Source organism: Nycticebus coucang, chromosome 13 (genome assembly GCF_027406575.1).
Source record: "Nycticebus coucang isolate mNycCou1 chromosome 13, mNycCou1.pri, whole genome shotgun sequence".
In the NCBI taxonomy this organism is placed as follows: Eukaryota; Metazoa; Chordata; class Mammalia; order Primates; family Lorisidae; genus Nycticebus; species Nycticebus coucang.
The window spans coordinates 33,280,167-33,299,507 of NC_069792.1; the positions used below are offsets into that span (position 1 = coordinate 33,280,167).

General features: G+C 40.3%; 1 protein-coding gene, 1 long non-coding RNA gene and 1 other non-coding gene across 4 annotated transcripts in view; 1 reads left to right on the top strand and 2 right to left on the bottom strand.

Annotated features, from left to right (window-relative positions):
- LOC128563566 (uncharacterized) overlaps positions 1-19,341 on the top strand; it is an 856,840-nt gene that overhangs the window by 640,845 nt on the left and 196,654 nt on the right. The window lies entirely within an intron of this gene.
- Positions 9,489-13,758, bottom strand: LOC128563574 (uncharacterized). Of its 2 annotated transcripts, XR_008373829.1 has the most exons (4): positions 13,595-13,758; positions 10,692-12,502; positions 10,368-10,434; positions 9,489-9,879 (listed from the first exon to the last, which is right to left on the bottom strand). It is a non-coding gene; the product is annotated as an uncharacterized LOC128563574 (long non-coding RNA). The 2 variants fall into 2 exon arrangements; XR_008373828.1 differs by having other exon boundaries at positions 10,368-12,502.
- On the bottom strand, positions 10,508-10,592 carry LOC128564173 (small nucleolar RNA SNORD87). The gene has a single exon (XR_008374041.1). It is a non-coding gene; the product is annotated as a small nucleolar RNA SNORD87 (small nucleolar RNA).

The following is a 19,341-nucleotide window of genomic DNA, read 5'->3' on the forward strand; positions in this document are numbered from 1 at the left end:
TAAGATCTCTTGTGAGATTGTTGATGTGCTCTCTTTCAGTTTTTCGAATGTAGGCATCTAAAGCGATGAATTTTCCTCTCAAAACTGCCTTTGCAGTATCCCACAGGTTTTGGTAGCTTGTGTCTTCATTGTTGTTATGCTCAAGGAAGTTAATGATTTCCTGTTTTATTTCTTCCTGCACCCATCTGTTGTTCAACAGAAGATTGTTTAGTTTCCATGCCTTTGGGTGGGGTCGAGCATTTTTGTTAGAGTTGAGTTCCACCTTTAGTGCCTTATGGTCTGAGAAGATACAAGGTAAAATTTCAATTCTTTTGATTCTGTTGATATTTGTTTTGTGTCCCAGGATATGATCAATTTTGGAGAATGTTCCATGGGGTGATGAGAAGAATGTATATTCTTTATCTTTGGGGTGGAGTGTTCTATATGCGTCTATCAAGCACAGTTGTTCTAGAGTCTCATTTAAGTCTCTTATATCCTTGTTTAATTTCTGTTTAGAGGATCTGTCCAGCTCTGTAAGAGGAGTGTTAAAGTCCCCTGTTATGATGGTATTATCAGATATCATATTGCTCAGACTGAGTAAGGTCTGCTTCAAGAATCTGGGAGCATTTAAATTGGGTGCATAAATATTTAGAATTGAAATGTCTTCTTGTTGTATTTTTCCCTTGACCAATATAAAGTGACCATCTTTGTCTTTTTTGACTTTAGTTGCTTTAAATCCACATGTGTCTGAAAATAAGATTGCAACTCCTCTTTTCTTCTGAATTCCATTTGCCTGAAAAATTGTCTTCCAACCCTTGACTCGGAGCTTTAATTTGTCTTTTGAAGCCAGGTGTGTTTCTTGCAGACAGCAAATGGATGGCTTGTGTTTTTTAATCCAGTCAACCAATCTATGTCTCTTCAGTGGGGAATTCAAGCCATTAACATTTATTGAGATAATTGACAAGTGTGGTAGTATTCTATTCGTCTTATTTTGTGAGAGTCCATTGCTTAGTTTTATCTTTTGCATCAGTGTGGAGGTTAGGTTCTGTCCTTTAATTTCTGAGTTCTTACTTTGCTGCTGATCCATTGTGGTGGTCAGTGTGCAGAACAGGTTGAAGTATTTCCTGTAGAGCTGGTCTTGTTGTGGCGAATTTCCTCAATGTTTGTATATCCGTAAATGATTTGATTTCTCCGTCAATTTTGAAGCTTAGCTTAGCAGGGTACAGAATTCTGGGCTGAAAATTGTTCTGTTTAAGTAGATTAAAGGTAGATGACCATTGTCTTCTTGCTTGGAAAGTTTCATTAGAGAAGTCTGCGGTCACTCTGATGGATTTGCCCCTGTAGGTCAACTGGCGCTTACTCCTGGCAGCTTGCAGAATCTTTTCTTTGGTCTTGACTTTGGACAGGTTCATCACAATGTGTCTTGGAGAAGCTCGGTTAGAGTTGAGGCGACCTGGGGTCCGATATCCCTCTGAAAGCAGTGTGTCAGAATCTTTGGTAATATTTGGGAAATTTTCTTTTATAATATTCTCAAGTATGGCTTCCATTCCTCTGGGGCATTCTTCTTCCCCTTCTGGAATTCCTATAACTCGTATGTTGGAACGCTTCATAAAGTCCCATAATTCTGACAGTGAACGTTCTGCTTTCTCTCTCTTCTTTTCTGCCTCTTTTACTATCTGAGTTATCTCAAAAACTTTGTCTTCTACCTCTGAAATTCTTTCTTCTGCATGGTCTAACCTGTTGCTGATACTTTCCATTGCATCTTTAAGTTCCCTGATTGACTGTTTCATTTCCTTCAGCTCTGCTATATCCTTTTTATATTCTTCATATCGTTCATCTCTTATTTGATTCTGTTTTTGAATTTCCTTTTGGTTATTTTCCACTTTATTAACAGTTTCCTTCATTGTTTCCATCATTTCCTTCATTGTTTTCAGCATGTGTATTCTAAATTCCCTTTCAGTCATTCCTAACATTTCTGTATAGGTGGAATCCTCTGCAGTAGCTACCTCATGGTCCCTTGGCGGGGTAGTTCTGGACTGGTTCTTCATGTTGCCTGGAGTTTTCTGCTGATTCTTCCTCATGGGTGATTTCTTTTATCTGTTTACTTGCCCTAATTTTCCTTTCAATTCCTCTTGCTCTTTAAGTTCTTGTGCCTGTGGAAGTTGCGGGCGGGTTTAGGCGGATTGAACACACGTGACCACTTGCCGGTTTTCCACTGTTTTAGTCCTCCTCTTGGGGTCCAGAAGTCTCTCGCTGACTCCCTGTATCCTCTCAGGGGTGATGATAGGCAGATCCCACCAGCCAGAGATGCCTGGAGTCCTATATCCCCAGACTCACGGTGCCCAGATCCAGGTTGATTTTCTTTCACGTTTCTCTGATGATTATGGATGATGGGCATTTTTTCATGCTTTTGTTAACCATTCATCTGTCTTCTTCAGAGAAGGTTCTGCTCATGTTTTTTTCCAGTGAGAGATGGCATTCTTTTTCTGTTGATTAATTTGAGCTCTCTATAGATTCTAGTTATTAAACCTTTGTAAGATTTGTAACATGCAAATCTTTTCCCATTCTCAAGGTTGTCTATTTGATTTGCTTGTTATCTCCTTAGCTGTGCAGAAGCTTTTCAATTTAATTAAGTTCCACTTGTTTATTTTTGTTATCGCCATTGCTATGGAAATCTTCTTGATAAAATCTTTCCCCAGGCCGACATCCTTAGGAGTTTTCCCCACACTTTCTTCTAGGATTTTTATCATTCCATGTCTTATATTTAAATCTTTTATCCATCTTGAATCAATTTTTTTAAGTGGTGAAGCATGTGGCTCCAGTTTCAGTCTTTTACATGTGGTTATCCAGTTTTCCCAGCATCATTTATTAAGGGGAATTCTTTTCCCCAGTGTATGCTTCTATTTGGTTTAACAAAGATCAAATGGCTATAAGAGACTGGTTTCATCTCTTGGTTTTCTATCCAGTTCCAAATGTCTCTATTTTTGTGCAATATCATGCTTTTTTGATCACTGTGGACTTGTAATATAGCCTAAAGTCTGGGGGACTGATGCCTCCAACTTTGTTTGTATTACTAAAAATTGCCTTGGCTATATGTTTTCTTTTTCTGGTTCCATATGAAATGAAGAACTATTTTTTCCACTTCTTCAAAGTATGATGTTGGTATTTTAATGGGAATTGCATTGAATCTGTAGATTGCTTTGGGAAGTATAGACATTTTAATAATGTTGATTCTTCCCAGCCAAGAGCATGGTATGTTCTTCCGTTTGTTAATGTCTTCTGCTATTTCTTTTCTTAGGGTTTCATAATTCTCTTTGTAGAGGTCCTTCACCTCTTTTTTTAGGTATATTCTTAGGTATTTAATTTTCCTTGAAGCTTCTGTGAAGGGAATTGGTCCTTGATTAGCTTCTCAGCTTGGCTATTGTTGCCGTAAACCAAGACTACTGATTTGTGACATTGATTTTCTACCCTGACCCGTTACTGTATTTCTTGATCACTTCCAGGAGTCTTGTGGTTGAGTCACTGGGATTGTCTAAGTATGAGATCATATCATTGGCAAAGAGCAAGAGTTTGACCTCCTTTGCCCCCATTTGGGTGCCCTTTATAGTTTTCTCTTACCTGATTGCATTGGCTAGAACTTCCAGCACAATGTTGAATAATAGTCGTGATAGAAGACATCCTTGTCTAGTTCCAGTTCTAAGTGGAAGAGCTTTCAGTTTTGCTCCATTCAGGATGATATTAGTTGTGGGTTTGTCATAGATGGCTCAATCAGTTTAAGAAATGTACGCACTATGCCTATATTCTTAAGAGTTCTTGTTAGAAAAGTATATTGAATTTTATCAAATGCTTTTTCTGTATCTATTGAGAGGATCCTATGGTCTTTGTTTTTGCTTCTATTCAAATGGTGAGTTACATTTATAGATTTGCATATGTTAAATTACCCTTCCTTCCCTGGGATGAAGCCCACATGATCATGATGTATAATTTTTTAATGTGTAGCTGTAATCTATTGACTAGGATTTTATTGAGTATTTTTGAATCTATATAAATTCATGAAATTGGTCTGTAGTGCTCCTTTTTAATTGGATCCTTTCCTGGTTTTGGTATCAGGGTCATGTTTGCTTCATAGAATGTTTTGGGGAAGGACCTTCATTCTAGATCAGCGGTTCTCAACCTGTGGGACCCACAGGAATTATATTAAAGGGCCACAGCTTTAGCAAGGTTAAGAACCACTGTTCTGGGCAGCGCCTGTGGCTCAGTGAGCAGGGCGCCGGCCCCATATACCGAGGGTGGCGGGTTCAAACCCGGCCCGGCCAAACTGCAACAAAAAAATAGCCGGGCATTGTGGTGGGCGCCTGTAGTCCCAGCTACTTGGGAGGCTGAGGCAGGAGAATCGCCTAGGCCCAGGAGTTGGAGGTTGCTGTGAGCTGTGTGACGCCACACCACGGCACTCTACCGAGGGCCATAAAGTGAAACTCTGTCTCTCCAAAAAAAAAAAAAAAACCACTGTTCTAAATGTTTTAGAATAGTCTCTGCATTATAGGTGTGAGCTTTTTTTAAAGATTTGATGGAATTCTGGTGTGAAGCCATCTGGCCCAGGGCTTTTTGTTGGAAGATTTGTTTACTGTTTCTTTGATCTCAGTGCTTTTCTCCCCCTCTCTCCCTTCTTTCCTCCCCCCTACTCTCTTCTTTCCTTCTTCCCTCCCTCTCTCTCTTCATCTCTTCCTTCCTTCCTCTCTCCCTCCCTTTCCTCTCTTCCTTCCTTCCTCCCTCCCTCCCTCTCTCTTCTTTCTTTTGAGACAGAGTCTTTCTTTGTCACCTTCAGTAGAGTGCTGTGTCATCATAGCTTACAGCAACCTCAAACTCTTGGGATCAAGTGATTCTCTTGTCTCAGCCTCTCTAGTAGCTGTGACTACAGGCACCCGCCACAATGCCTGGGTATTTTTTTTTTTTTTTTTTTAGCAGGTCCCAGCCAGGTTTGAACCCACCAGCCCTGCAGCATGTGGCCAGTGCCCTAATCACTGAGCTATGGGTGCCCAGCCCACATTCTCAAATTTCTGGCATAGTTTCTTGTAGTCAGAGACAATATCTTATATCTCTGTGATATCTGTTATTGCCTCCTTTTCATTTCTGATTGAAGTTATTAGAGATTTTTCTTTTTAGTTTCTAGTTAATCTGGCCAAAGGTTTATTTTATTTTTTCAAAGAACCAACTTTTTGTTTCATTAATTTTCTGAATGATTCTTTTGTTTTCAATTTTATTTATTTCTAATTTAATTTTGGTTATTTCTGTTCTTCTACTAGGTTTGGGATTAGATTGTTCATCCTTTTCCATTTCCTTAAGATGATTCATTAAGTTATTGATGTGCTCTCTTTCTGTTTTTTGGATATAGACATCTAATATGATAAATTTCCCTCTTAAGACTGCTTTTGCAGTGTCCCACAGGTTTTGGTAACTTGTAGCTTCATTGGTGTTATGTTAACAATTTCCTCCTTTATCTCTTCCTTGACCCAATTGTCATTCACCATAAGGTTGTTTAACTTCCATGCCTCTGTATGGGGCTGAAAAATTTTGTTGAAGTTGAGTTCCACCTTTATTACCTTGTGGTCTTAAAAGATACAAGGTATAATTTCAATTCTTTCATAAAAGGTCTCTTTCATAAATCTGAGCATTTAAGTTAGGTGTATAAATGTTTAGAATTGAAATGTCCTCTTGTTGTATTATACCCTTGACCACAATTAAGTGACCAGCATTGTGATTTTGATTATTTCCTTAATTAGTGATGTAGAACATCTTTTTCATATGCCTATTGGTCATCTGTTTATCCTCTTTGAGAAATGTATGTTTTAATCCTTACCTATTTCCCGCCCCCTCCACTCTAATCCCCTGCATGACCCCCATTTTAAAAATCAGGTTGTTCTCTTACTGACTTGCAGAGTCTTTCATCAGAGATATGATTTGCAACTTTCTATTTCCTGGGTTGCCTTTTCACCAGTGATTGTATCTTTTGATGCAGTTTTTAATTTTGATGTGGTCCAATTTATTTTTTGTTTTGGTGCCTGGTTTTGGTGTGATATTCAAGAAATCACTGTCAAATCCAAAATAATTCAACTTTCCTCCTGTGTTTTCTTCTAGACTTACAGTCTTTTAATGTTTACATTTTAAAGTCTTAGAACTCTTGCATTTAGGTCTATGCTCCATTTTGAGATGATTTTTGCTATGATGTAAGCTAAGGGTCCAACTTCATGTTTTTTCCACGAACAGGTTCCAACTCCTGTTTTTTTCTCCCCATAGAATGATCTTACTACCCTTGTTGAAAATCATTTGATATATGCCAGTTTATTTGAGGGGCTATTCTAGTCCATAAATTTAGATATTTACCTTGCCATGAATGGTTTTAACAACTGAAAAATGTACTGCAATGGGTTTATCCTTGATCATTCATTTATTCTTTTTACCCATATTCCAATACCTTCTTTTTCTACTATTTTCACCTCTAAACATTACTATTCAGCTTCAAAACTAATGCTTTTTACAATTTCCAAGCTTTAAAATGTAGACATCAAAATACTTCTTCTGTTGGTACCAAACTAAAGCCCCTTCCTTAGTTTAAAAGAACAAGTGTCAGATTTACATGATTATCGACATGCTCTATTGAGTGAGTCAGAACTTAACTTTTACATTTTCATTATTTTGTTTGATAAGAGTGATTTCACATTTGGCTTTTTTTTTTTTTTTTTTGGGCCGGGGCTGGGTTTGAACCCACCACCTCCGGCATATGGGACCGGCACCCTTCTCCTTGAGCCACAGGCACCGCCCTCACATTTGGCATTTTAAGTATTCCTCACTTACATTCTGTTTCCTTCTTTAGGAGCCGCTGTATTTTGTGTTGCTCCAAATGCAGTATTTCCATTTGAATTGCATAATGAAGAGTATTTAGAGTAAAGGGATATCTACCTGACTCAGTGCCAACGACAGCTTGAACAGTTTATTGCCACATATGGACCAGGGACAGGTATCTTCTCTAGTGATGAATAAGTGACTTGAGGAAATCATTTTTCCTTCATTCCTACCTAAGCAGGGGAGAAAGTGTATTTGAGAGTGATTTTTTAAAAATTTAAGTATGGCCTCCTCAAAATTAATTCCTAATGCGATAAATACTAATCCAAACCTCTATAGCCAACAGCAGAATTGTAAAACTTAGAACAGTGTGGACAATTTATAAGTGATAAAGTTGTCAAGGAGAATACTACTTAAAAAACAAATTCTGGTTAGCTCAGAATATCAATGGTGAATAGACAAAAATATAAATAAGCTGAACAAGGTGAAAAATAACTTTTATGTAGTCCACTATATTTGTCACAAGATGGCAATAATGCTTTATCTACAAATAATGTTAAACTATTTTTTTTCCCTTACACTTGTGAACTTGTCAAAACTAGTGAGTAAAGAATATATATAACCTTTTGTATGACTCCTGGTGGTAGATCAAAACTTTAAAAAAAATTACATAACCTTAAACTTCAAATTTAAGGTCTTTTCATGCTTTTTTTGACATGTCTATGACATAGTTTCACAAGCCCTAAATACAGAATCTGGAAAAGCCTTGGGAATTCCCCATATATTATGCACGTGTCAGGTTAAATGAAAATTTACATGTTATCAAGGAGACTGTAATTTATAAATTGGCTACTTAGCCCTCACTAGTTACAAGAAAGGTTCCATAAGGCAAAGAAATCAATTTGGAAGCCCAGTCTCCATTTTTGTATTTTTAGAGACAGTCTCACTATATTGCCCTCAGTAGAGTGCCACAGTGTCACAGCTCACAGCAACCTCCAACTCCTGGGCTTAGGTGATTCTCTTGCCTCAGCCTCCCGAGTAGCTGGGACTACAGGAGCCCACCACACCTGGCTAATTTGTTGTTGTTGTTGCAGTTTGGCCAGGGTTGGGTTCAAACCCGCCACCCTCGATATATGGGGCTGGTGCCCCACTCACTGAGACACAGGCACCACCCCCAGTCCTCATTTTCGAAGGAAAGTTTTTCTGCTCTGAAAAGGCAGAAACATCATGAGAAAACGTATCTTGTAAAAAATTCTTAAATCTTTAGTTCTCATTCTTCAAAGCCTTATCGAAAGATCACATCCATTCACAGAAAAGCAAAGTATCACCGAACTGTCACTTTATTAACCAAGATGCTATCATGCATCATATCTTTCAAAATTGGCACTTCAGTTTCTTAACCAAACAGCAGGACTACTCACCAACTCTCTGAGATCTAGATCACTATCACTGAACACCTACTAGTGCCAGGGACAATGTTAGAAGGAAAAGCCAGTTTTTAACGTTTACATATTACAATTTTATGTTACCAGTTAGCAAGATGCTTATCTTGTGCTTCTCGTGTACAACTCTTTTACGGTTCTCTATGGGATGAAGGCAGAACACTTCCCTGTCTTTATCTTCACCTAGCGAGAAATCTAGTTTTCAAATTCAATTCTTTTAATCCTAGACAGACCTGCTGGCCCAGTTTCTCCTAACATAACACAATTATTCCTTGTACTAAGATTAGGATTACTGTGTTCAAAGATGAAGTCAAACTGAATAAAATAAAAAAAAAAAATTTTAATTAAGATAGGCTCACTGTTGCACTTGGTACACTGCTATGGCCTCATAATTCACAGCAACCTCAAGCTTTCAGGTTCCAATGATCCTCTTGCCTCAGCCTCCCAAGTAGCTGGAACTACAGGCACCCACTACGCCACCTTTATTTTTTGAGACAATCTCACTATGTCGCCCTCAGTAGTGCGCTGTGCTGTCACAGCAACTTCAAACTCTTGGGCTTAAGCAATTCTCCTGCCTCAGCCTCCCACATAGCTGGGACTATAAGCGACTACCACAACACCCAATTTTTTTTTTTTTTTTTTGCAGTTACCATTGTTGGTTAGCTGGCCCTGGCTGGGTTCAAACCCGCCAGCCTTGGTGCATGTTGCCAGAAATGTCTCACTCTGGGTCAGACTGGTCTCAAACCTGAGAGCTCAGGCAATCCACCCGCCTCACCTATCAAAATGGTAGGAATACAACAGGGGTGATCCACAGTGCCCGGGCCCTTAAAATTTAAATCTTAAATAAAATCTATAATCACAGAAAGGTGATAGCTTTTACGTAAGGGACAATTTGATTGCATTCAAGCATTCAAGAGTCCTACCGGTTTTTCAGGTACAATAGAGAATTACAAAGGGGAAGCCAGATATGACACATGCAGCGATTAGGGCCTCTCCAGAAATTACCAAAAGCTACAAAGGGAAAGTGGGGAGGGAGTACAGGAAATATCTCACCATGCTTTATCTCAATGAGATCACCACCCACAAATGAGCCGATTACATTGTTAAAGTATGCTAAAAACAGGTCTGATTAGTAGTGACTATTAAGAATACAGCTATTTTGGCTCGGCGCCTGTGGCTCAAGCAGTTAAGGTGCCAGCCACGTACACCTGAGCAGGTGGCTTCCAATCCAGCCCTGGCCCGCCAAACAACGACAGCTGCAACCAAAAAATATCCGGGCGTTGTGGCGGGCGCCTGTAGTCCCAGCTCCTTGGGAGGGGGAGGCAGGAGCCTCTCTTGAGCCCAAGAGTTGGAGGTTGCTGTGAGCTGTGTGATGCCATGGCACTCTATCCAGGGTGACAGCTTGAGGCTCTGTCTCAAAAAAAAAAAGAATACAGCTATTTTAAAAGAAAAGAGACTTTAGTGCCCAGCAATTAAAATAATTACTCACATTTATTTTCTATATCATTTATAATGAAGTTAGTAAAACCAAGTAAAATATTCATTTTCATCATTTGTTCTGTTCATCTGTTTTCTTGCAGTCTTCGTTCTTTCTTCCATAATGTTGCATGGCACACCTCTAAAAAATCAGAACAGTGAAAATCATTTCATAATCAAAGATAAAGTTAACTACATAACCTCAAACAGTGGCTTTTTGCTGAGGTTTGGTGCCTGTAGCTCAGTACTTAGCGCGCCAGCCACGTACACCAAGACTGGTAGGTTCAAATCCAGCCCATATTTGCCAAACAACAACTACAACCAAAAAATAGCTGGGTGGTGTGGTGGGCGTCTGTAGTCCCAGCTATTTGGGAGGCTGAGGCAAGAGAATTGAATTGCTGAAGCCCAAGAATTTGAGGTTGCTGTGAGCTGTGGTGCCAGGGCACTCTACCCAGGGAGACAGTTTGAGACTGTCTAAAAAAAAAAAAAAAAAATTCAATGCTGAGAAAAGGAAACCATATCCTGACATGCAAAGGCAACTGCAACAGCTATTGGACCCAATCCCTTGGATTTATCAGACACTTTTAACTGTCAACAGATGTGGTCGCTTTCCTAGTTACAATTACTTACCTGAGGCAACAAAGGAGTATTTCAAAAAACTGCAGCTAAAGGACATCCATCTGCAGCTACCTATGTGCTAAGGAGAAAGAACATTTAGCCTCTTAGTAAAAAATTGTACTACATACCATTAACATAAACCAATATAGTTTACTGGCATCTCAGTCTAAGAATTATTTCTTCAAAGATATCCTCAGCTGGGTAAACGGCAAAAATTTAAGTCATCATTATGCCACCATTATCAACGTCAATAACACATCAAACATTTTGTGTATTGCTTGTTAGTAACAATAGCACCACGATTCCCAAAAAGATGTCATTTAACACTTTTTGTACCTCAATATATGCAGTGGCGGTTCTACTTTTTCATTGCCATTTTCTGTTAAGCTTTTGGAAAACATCTGTCACAATGACCTTCACACACCTTCAAAATTCATAGGATTTGTCAGACCTAAAAATTAAATTTTCACTGTCAATTCCCATTTGTAATTGCATTTGTTTGGCATGTTATATGAAGGAATAGTCTAATAAAAATTTCATTCCTGCCGGGCGCAGTGGCTCATGCCTGTAATCCCAGCACTGTGGGAGGCTGAGGAGGGAGAATCAATTGCTTGAGCTCAGGAGTTAGAGACTTGCCTGAGCGACAGTGAGACCCCGATTCATGAAAAAAATGGAAAAACCCAGCCGGGTGCTGCCTTGAGCACATGTATTCCCAGCGGCATCCGGAGGCTGAGGCAGAGGGGTGCCTGCAGCCTGAGTCTGAGGCTGTGGTGAGCTACCACGCCCACTGCACTCTGCTCAGGGGCATAGGGTGGGACCCTGTCTCAACAACAACAAAATGTCATTCCTCTAAGGAACCCAACCTACCTTTTGGGACTCCAACCCACTTTTTAATAAAAGTACCAGTATCTCTTGTTCAATACATTTCTAATGGAATAAAAGAACACAATTCCTGTTTCATTACTTCTGATAGTATTAACTGACAAACGCGAAATTTAAAAACATCTGTTAATGACTTGAGTGTTTTAAATCTTTTGATTGGTTAGTACCTAAAAATTACATAAATGATGGAAACATTTTATATCCTTCATCATCACAGTATTGATTTTAAGACACAATGGTCCTAATGAGTAGACAACCATTGCTTTTCTGTCCTAGAGCTTGACTAGAATGCACTAAGTCAGGTTAAATGCTAGATGTACAGAAACTAGGGTGAAGATTTTCACCTGAAAACAGTACAATGGCAAATCTAGTAGTTTTGGAGAAGGGATGCCTTACACTGTCAGCATTACCAGACACATTCCTACAGAATTAAGTTTAAGTTAACTGAATGTACACAAACAGGGCAAAGGAGATGGCCAGGGCCACACAAATGTCACACAGCACCTCAGGAGTATAAATCATTGAGCTAGACAATTATTGATATGATTTATGAAGACATACAAGTTTGGACCCTGCTAAACTATCATTATTTTCATGTCTTGAAATGCTGAAATATTTCACTTGAGTATGAGGAATAAAATTACTGCTTGTGAATAATTCTAATTTGGAAAATTTCAGTTTAGTATTATGATTCACAGGAACTACAGACAACTACATGCATACTCATTCTTATAATGCCTATGTTTAAAGATACATATGAATAATAAACTATCCATCTCACCTCCCAGCCACAGGATCAAGAAACCGATGGACACAAAACTAGAGATAGGTACTACTAGATGGGGGGCAGGGGAATGGGGGTGGGAGGTAACACAGCATTGGCAATATTACCGCTTTTAAATGGGTCGTTGAGTTCTTTTGTATTTATGTTTCAGACTTTCATGCACTACCTGTATTTTTATCAAACAAACACTTAGCTTGTAAATTTCTAGAAATCCCAGCACTTAGCAACAATTCAAACCACATAGGGCTTAAAATTAAGGAATCCACGGATTATAGAACCATTACATTCATCCTGTTGACAGCTAACTCTTAAAATTACTTCAAATGAAACAATGTATTTCAAATCGGGAAGAAAAAAAAAAAAACCCAGGAATATACCACGTCTCACAGATGCCTTACCATTTTTAAACGTTTTTGAATTGCCAGCATGTTTTCCAGTCTCCCCGCAGTTGACTGATGTACATCCGGAAACACCCATCTCCCTGTGAATTCAAGCACAGGCACAAGGGTAGGCATTTACAGCCTAAGGGCCTTGCAGAACTGCACGGGCTGTTCTCCAATTTCAATGTCTTTTCTCAGAACTTATTTACAAGGAAATTTACAGGAAAACGCGACCCGCTCCACTTACGGCTAGAGACCAGCATAGACCCACAGTAAACTTCGTTTAGAAAATAAAATTTCCCACCATTGCAAGAGGGACTTTACCTAACAATTGCAATCAGTGTAACCTGGCTTACTGTACCCTCAATGAATCCCCAACAATAAAAAAAAAAAAAGTAAGAAAGAAAATAAAATTTCCCACGATTGCAAGAGGGACTTTACCTAACAAGTGCAATCAGTGTAACCTGGCTTATTGTACCCTCAATGAATCCCCAACAATTAAAAAAAAAGAAAGAAAGAAAGAAAAGAAAATTTCCCTGTAGTCCCAGCTGTTCGGGAGGCTGAGGCAAGAGAATCGCGTAAGCCCAAGAGTTAGAGGTTGCTATGAGCCGTGTGACGCCAGGGCACTCTACCCGAGGGCGGTACAGTGAGACTCTGTCTCTACAAAAAAAAAAAAAGAAAAGAAAATTTCAAAACCACAAAGTAATGTTAGGGATGGGTCGTCTTATTACCTAGGAGATAATCACCTCCCCCGCGTATAAACTGCTCCCTTATAAATGATAAATAAGCCGCCCATTTAAAGGAAACCTGAACAAGCCAATGCCGCATGCTCAGATTTGCAGGGGTACAAAAGGGACCCGGCAAAGCAGAACAGGAAGTTATCTGGCCGTTCCTTCCAGGCACCTTTGGTTCCCGAGTCATGCAAGGCCCTTTATACTAACTTCTGGGCTCACAGTCAAAATCAGCGCTGACGGAGTAGGCTGCGCTAAGACTTCCAGGTGGTTGCTCACAAACGCCGGCTCAGGTGGCCGGAGGGCTCGTGGCCCCTGACCGCGAGGGGAGCGTCACCTCCTGGGCCAAACCTGAGGCGCCGGCTGCGGCTGGGCCGGAGCAAGGCGGCGCGGCGCTCGGTACCCACGAAGCGAGAGCCCGGCCCGTAGGAGAGGAGGAAGAAAGACCGCAATGGCTCTTACCTCCAAGAGCCCAGCTACCGACTGGAAGGCTCAGCCGCTTTCCCATCCGCATAGGTAGCAGTTCTTCCCGCCCACCCGCATAGCTAGCAGTTATTTCCGAACCGTCCTCTCTCGGCTGCCGCGCGGAAAACGAGGCGCGCTGTCCGCGAGTAGCTGTTGGACCTCCGGGGCTACACCCGCCCCTTCCGGGACTCAGTCCCGCCCGTCCATGCGCAGTGCGGGCAGAGACTAGCTCCGGAGGGGAGGTCTGGCCTTTGGGTTTGGGTTGAACAGCTGAGTGTAACTTTGCTAGAAGCATTTTTCTTTTTTTTTTTTTTTTTTGAGGCACAGTCTATGTAGCCCTTGGTAGACTGCCGTGGCAGCACACAGCTCCCAGCAACCTCCAACTCCTGGGCTTAAGCGATTCTCTTGCCTAAGCCTCCCGAGTAGCTGAGACTACAGGCGCCCGCCACAACGCCCGGCTATTTTTTGGTTGCAGTTCAGCAGGGGCTGGGTTTGAACCCGCCACCCTCGGTATATGGGGCCGGCGCCTTACCGACTGAGCCACAGGCGCCACCCAGCATAGAATTTTATTAATAGTAGTTTTTTAAAAATTCTAGGCCGGGTGCCATGGCTCACGCCGTAATCCTAGCACTCTGGGGGGCCAAGGTGGGTGGATTGCTTGAGTTGAGTTTGAGACCAGACTGAGCAAGTGTGAGACCCTATTTCTAAAAATAGCCTGGCTTTGTGGCAGACGCTTATAGTCCCAGCTACTTGGGAGGCTGAGGAAAGAAGATCTTTTGAGCCCAAGAGTTTGAGGTTTCTGTGAGCGGTGATGCCACGGCACTCTACCCAGGGCAACAGAGTGACACTGTGTCTCAAAATGAAAAAAAAAAAAGAAAAATAACCATTCTTTAGTAATATAATCATGATTACCTTAGAAAGTTTTATACTTTGTAGATACAAGTGGATTCTGGAGCAGGTAAGATATTATTTTCTTCTAAGCTGTCAGAATCTATGGTCTGCACTTACACATGTAAATCTCATTTGGAGAAACTCATCTCCTCATATTTGCAGTATAAAATGAGGTTGGAACTGGTAGGAAGTTGTCTGTAAAAACCACATCCTCGGGCTTTCCCTGGCTGGATAGTAAGCATGTCAAAACAGAGTTAATGCAAGCAAAATGTAAATGATCCTAGTCACAGATGCATGACTTTTCTATGTAAGATTCTTTTACCTCAGGCAAGATTATTTTTAAACATAATATTGACATTGAGATAATCATAGTATTTATACTTCTCGTCAAGGTTAAAGTTCCAAATCTGTGGAAAAATATATTAAATTGTCAGAAAATAGGGAACTGATCTGAATGAAAGTTGATTCTTAAACACTTGAAGTACATCAACTTTCCCGAGATAATTTTGGTGAAAATTGCCTTAATTACTTATGATATCTGCCAGGATCTAAAATAAGGAGTTAACCACAGTGACTTTAATTGTCAATGGGAGACACTAGTGTTTTCCTTTTCTGTTTAAAAATTTAACTTTGACATTAAGAATAAACTTTGAAAATAACTATTTAAATGTTAGAAATTCTGAATGTAAAGGGATGTTTTAAAATTACTTGAGGTGGCCATTGAGACATGGTGGGAAGTCTGCTAGGGGACTTGAGAGACAATTTTGTTCTTTGATGAAGATACCTGTTTGCAGACAAGCCACTCTTCTTTCCTAAGACACTCTCATCCAGACATTCTTACCTGTGAAAGAATGCCTGTCCCTTACTGTTGCAACTGTCCTGTTAAATGAGAGATTGTACCTGAGATGGTAAAATGGAAAGAAGGAACCAGCAACTGAAAGATACTGAATAGTCACAGAATTAACTAGAATGAACTAGCTAGGGAGCAACTTCTTGTTATGTGAAATAATACATTTTTCTTATTCTTTAAAACAACTATTCAAGAATAATGATGTGGAGCATTGAGAGGTGGAACTAATTGAAAATTATGATGCCATTCATACCCCAGTGATAATCTAACATAAATTATGTCCTGAAATTAACATCCCATTAAACCTTTCAGTACAATAGGAACTTAACAGCTCTTTTCTCAAATCCTACTAGCTCCACTTTTAAGGAACAATAAGTATGCTGTTCTCAAAAGTCTCCAAGGGAAAAAGGATGATTGACAAGGAGTATGTTAACTGGAAGGAATCATTAACCAGAAGGTATAACTATGTAGAAAACATGTGAATATCCTCAGTGTGTGTGTATTTACACATTTGTTCTTGTGTGTTTTACATATATGTGTGTCAGAGACTACAAAGAAAAGTCAACTTTCACGGGGTGTCATACTTGTGTATGTATGATCTGTCACCCAGGAACTTAGAAACCTTGGTCCACTGGTGAGATTATGTCCTCCTTATCTTCTTGTGTTAACCACACAGGACACAAATACAAATAGCAAGGTCCCGTTAAAAGAAAACAAAATGAATGACCATCTTCCACTTTGTAATGGCCGTCACAAATAAATCCCTCAGTTTGTCAAATAGGAAATATTTTCTCAATGTGCATAGGCCTTACTTTCTCATTGGCTCATGTATTATATCTGCTCCTTTTTTTGTTGATTCCTGCTTAGCTTTGAAGACCCAGCCTGTCCCCAAACAATTATCAGAATTATCTCCAAATCCTGATCATTCCCCCTTTGTAACTGGGCTTTCATATTATAACAGAATGTAATGTTGGGCAGTGTGGGACCTCTCTGAGTTGGTTCCTTCTTCTTCCATAGTAGAATCTTGGGAGAACAGAATGAGACAAATCATTAAAGCATAGGACCTGGCAAAAGTCGAGTATCATATGAGGATGATGGAGTGTTGAAATCTATGCTATTCTGCCTCCTGCTTCTTCCCCTTTCAGGCCATTTGGGCCATTGCAATCTTTCTAAACACCTTTGATGTACAGTTTGCTGCTATGACAACAGCAATGGCAGCCTTTAGTCTGATCAATTCCAACTCCAGAACCTGGCATGCTCCTGACCATTCCATCCCGGACTCGTGGCCAGGAAGGTAGATGGACACCAAACGGTATTTACTCTTATTTTAGTGTGTATTTGCCATGACATTGAAAGATAATTTTACATATGCTTATTTTTGTTTTTTCCTACAAGCATTTTTTCATATGTTTTTAGTCATTTGGGTTTTCTCTTCTATAAACTACAGCCTCATAGCTTTGGTCAGATTTTTTTTTTTTTTTTTTTTTTTTTTTGAGACAGAGTCTCAAGCTGTTCCCCTGGGTAGAGTGCCATGGCATCACAGTTCACAGCAACCTCCAACCTTTGAGGTTAAGTGATTCTCTTGCCTCAGCCTCCCAAGTAGTTGGGACTACAGGCGCCTGCCACAATGTCCTGCTATTTTTTTGTTGTTGTTGCGGTTGCCATTGTTGTTTTAGCTGGCCGGGGATGGGTTTGAACCTGCCAGCCTAGGTGTATGTGGCCAGTGCCCTACCCACTGAGCTATGGGTGCCACCTTGTCTGATTTTTCTTTTTTTTTAGAGTTATCTGTATGTTTAAAAATTGGTTTATGGGATTTTTTATATATCCTGGGTGCTAATTTTCTGTAAATTAACAGTTCTATGCTTTGCAACTAACTTTTCCCAGTCTGTTTTGTTTCTCATTATATTTAGGGAGTTTTATGTTGTTTGGCAGACTGTACTCTTCTCTCTACTTCCAGTAGCTCCCAGCACTTCTGCATTTCTTTTATTTTTTTCTTTCTTTTTATTTTTTAAGAGACAGAGTCTTGCTCTGTCACCCGTGCTGGGGTACAGTGGCATGATCGCAGTTCACTATAACCTCAAACTCCTGGGCTTGGGTGAGCCTCCTACCTCAGCTTCCTGAGTAGCTGGGACTACTGGCATGCATCATTATGCCCAGCTAATTTTTCTATTTTTGTAGAGAGGAGATCTTACTCTCTCTCAGGCTGACCTCAAGCAATCCTTCTATCTTGGCCTTCCAAAGTGCTAGGATTATAGGGATGCTTCATCGTGCCTAGTCTAATGTAATAGTTTTTGTAGAGATGGGATCTATGTTGCCCAGACTGGTCTCCAACTTCTGGCCTCAAGCAATCTGCCTGCCTCGGTCTCCCAAAGTGCTGGAATTACAGGCGTGAGCCAGTAATGTTTAGTAATCCACTGGGATTACTGGCCCTCACCTCTGCATCTCTATGAACGATTTCTGGTAACCCTTAAATTCAAGTGCTTTAACATGCCTTTCAAGGCTCTCCTTGTTGCAGTTTGGCCAGGGTCCGGCTTGAACCTGCCACCCTCGGTATATGGGGCCGGTGCCCTACTCACTGAGCCACAAGTGCCACCCATCGAGGCTCTCCTTGATGTGAGAATATGGACTAATGTAGTATTATATTTATTCCTAGGATTTTGAGAATTAAATAAAATAATACATATCAAGTATTCATCTCCTCCCTGAAAGCATCATGTTCTTTTGCTTTTTTCCTATACCTAGAAGGTTCTTCTCCTATTTGCCTTCCCTGACCTCTTACAACTGGATTATGGCAGACAGTCTTGTTGCCATCCCAGGAGACATCCTCAGCCTTCTTCCCTGATAAAGGAACACTGATTTTGTTTATGTTACGGGCTTAGTCCTAGGGCCAGGCCCATTACAGTCACATACTTTATAACGATGTTTTGGTCAATGAGGGATTCCGTATTAGTACCATAAGACGATTAATACCCTATTTTTTAATTGTACCTTTTCTGTGATATATTTTTGTTATATATGAAAATACTTACCATTGTGTTAAATTGCCTACATTCTGAGTTCAGCAGCATGCTGTACAGGTTGGTAGCATAGGATCAACAGGCTATGCCAAAGAACCTGGGTGCATGGTGGGTTATACCAGCTAGGTTTGTGGAAGTACACTCTGTGATGTTTGCGCAATGACAAAATTACCTAAGGACCGATTTCTCAGAACCATCCCCATCGTTAAGCGACATATATTTCATTTTCTTTCAACCCATTTATCTGCTTCCCCTGCCTTCTGTGGTAGATGCTGGGCATAGACTCACTCAATAGCTAGTCCAGCTTCCTTTTATTGGTCATTGGATACTTCAGAGACTGAAAAGCTAAGTATTATACTGCCTGGACCCTTTTGCAGTTAGGATTCTGGATATGAATTAGGTCCTGCCTATCAAATGCATTCATGCAAGACCTGAATTCTAAATCAAGTTGTATAGGGGCTGGGTACAGTGGCTCATGCCTGTAATCCTAGCACTCTGGGAGGCTGAGGTAGCAGGATCACTTGAGCTGAGGCATTCTAGACCAGCCTGACCAAGAGGAAGACTCCATCTTTATTTAAAAAAAAAAAAAGAAAAACTAGAACAATTAGCCAGGTGTTGTGGCAGGTTCCTAGTCCGAACTACTTGGGAGGCTGAGGCAGGAAGATCACTTGAGCCCAGGAGTTAGAGGTTGCAGTGAGCTATGATGACACCATGACAACTCTAGCCCTGGGCAACAAAGTCTGTCTCCAAAAAAAAGGCGAAGAGGCATGCATTTTGCTGATGAATATCATATTAGCCAAGTTTATGCAGCAAAACAGAGCCTACAAAAATATATATGAATTTATATGTACATGTTTATATAAACTAACACAATACACGGAAGCTTAGAAGTCCCATCATTAGTCATCTCTAAGCTGGAGACCCAGGAAAGTTGGTGATATAGTACAGAGGCCTGAAAACCAAAGGGCTGGTGGTAGAGATTCCAG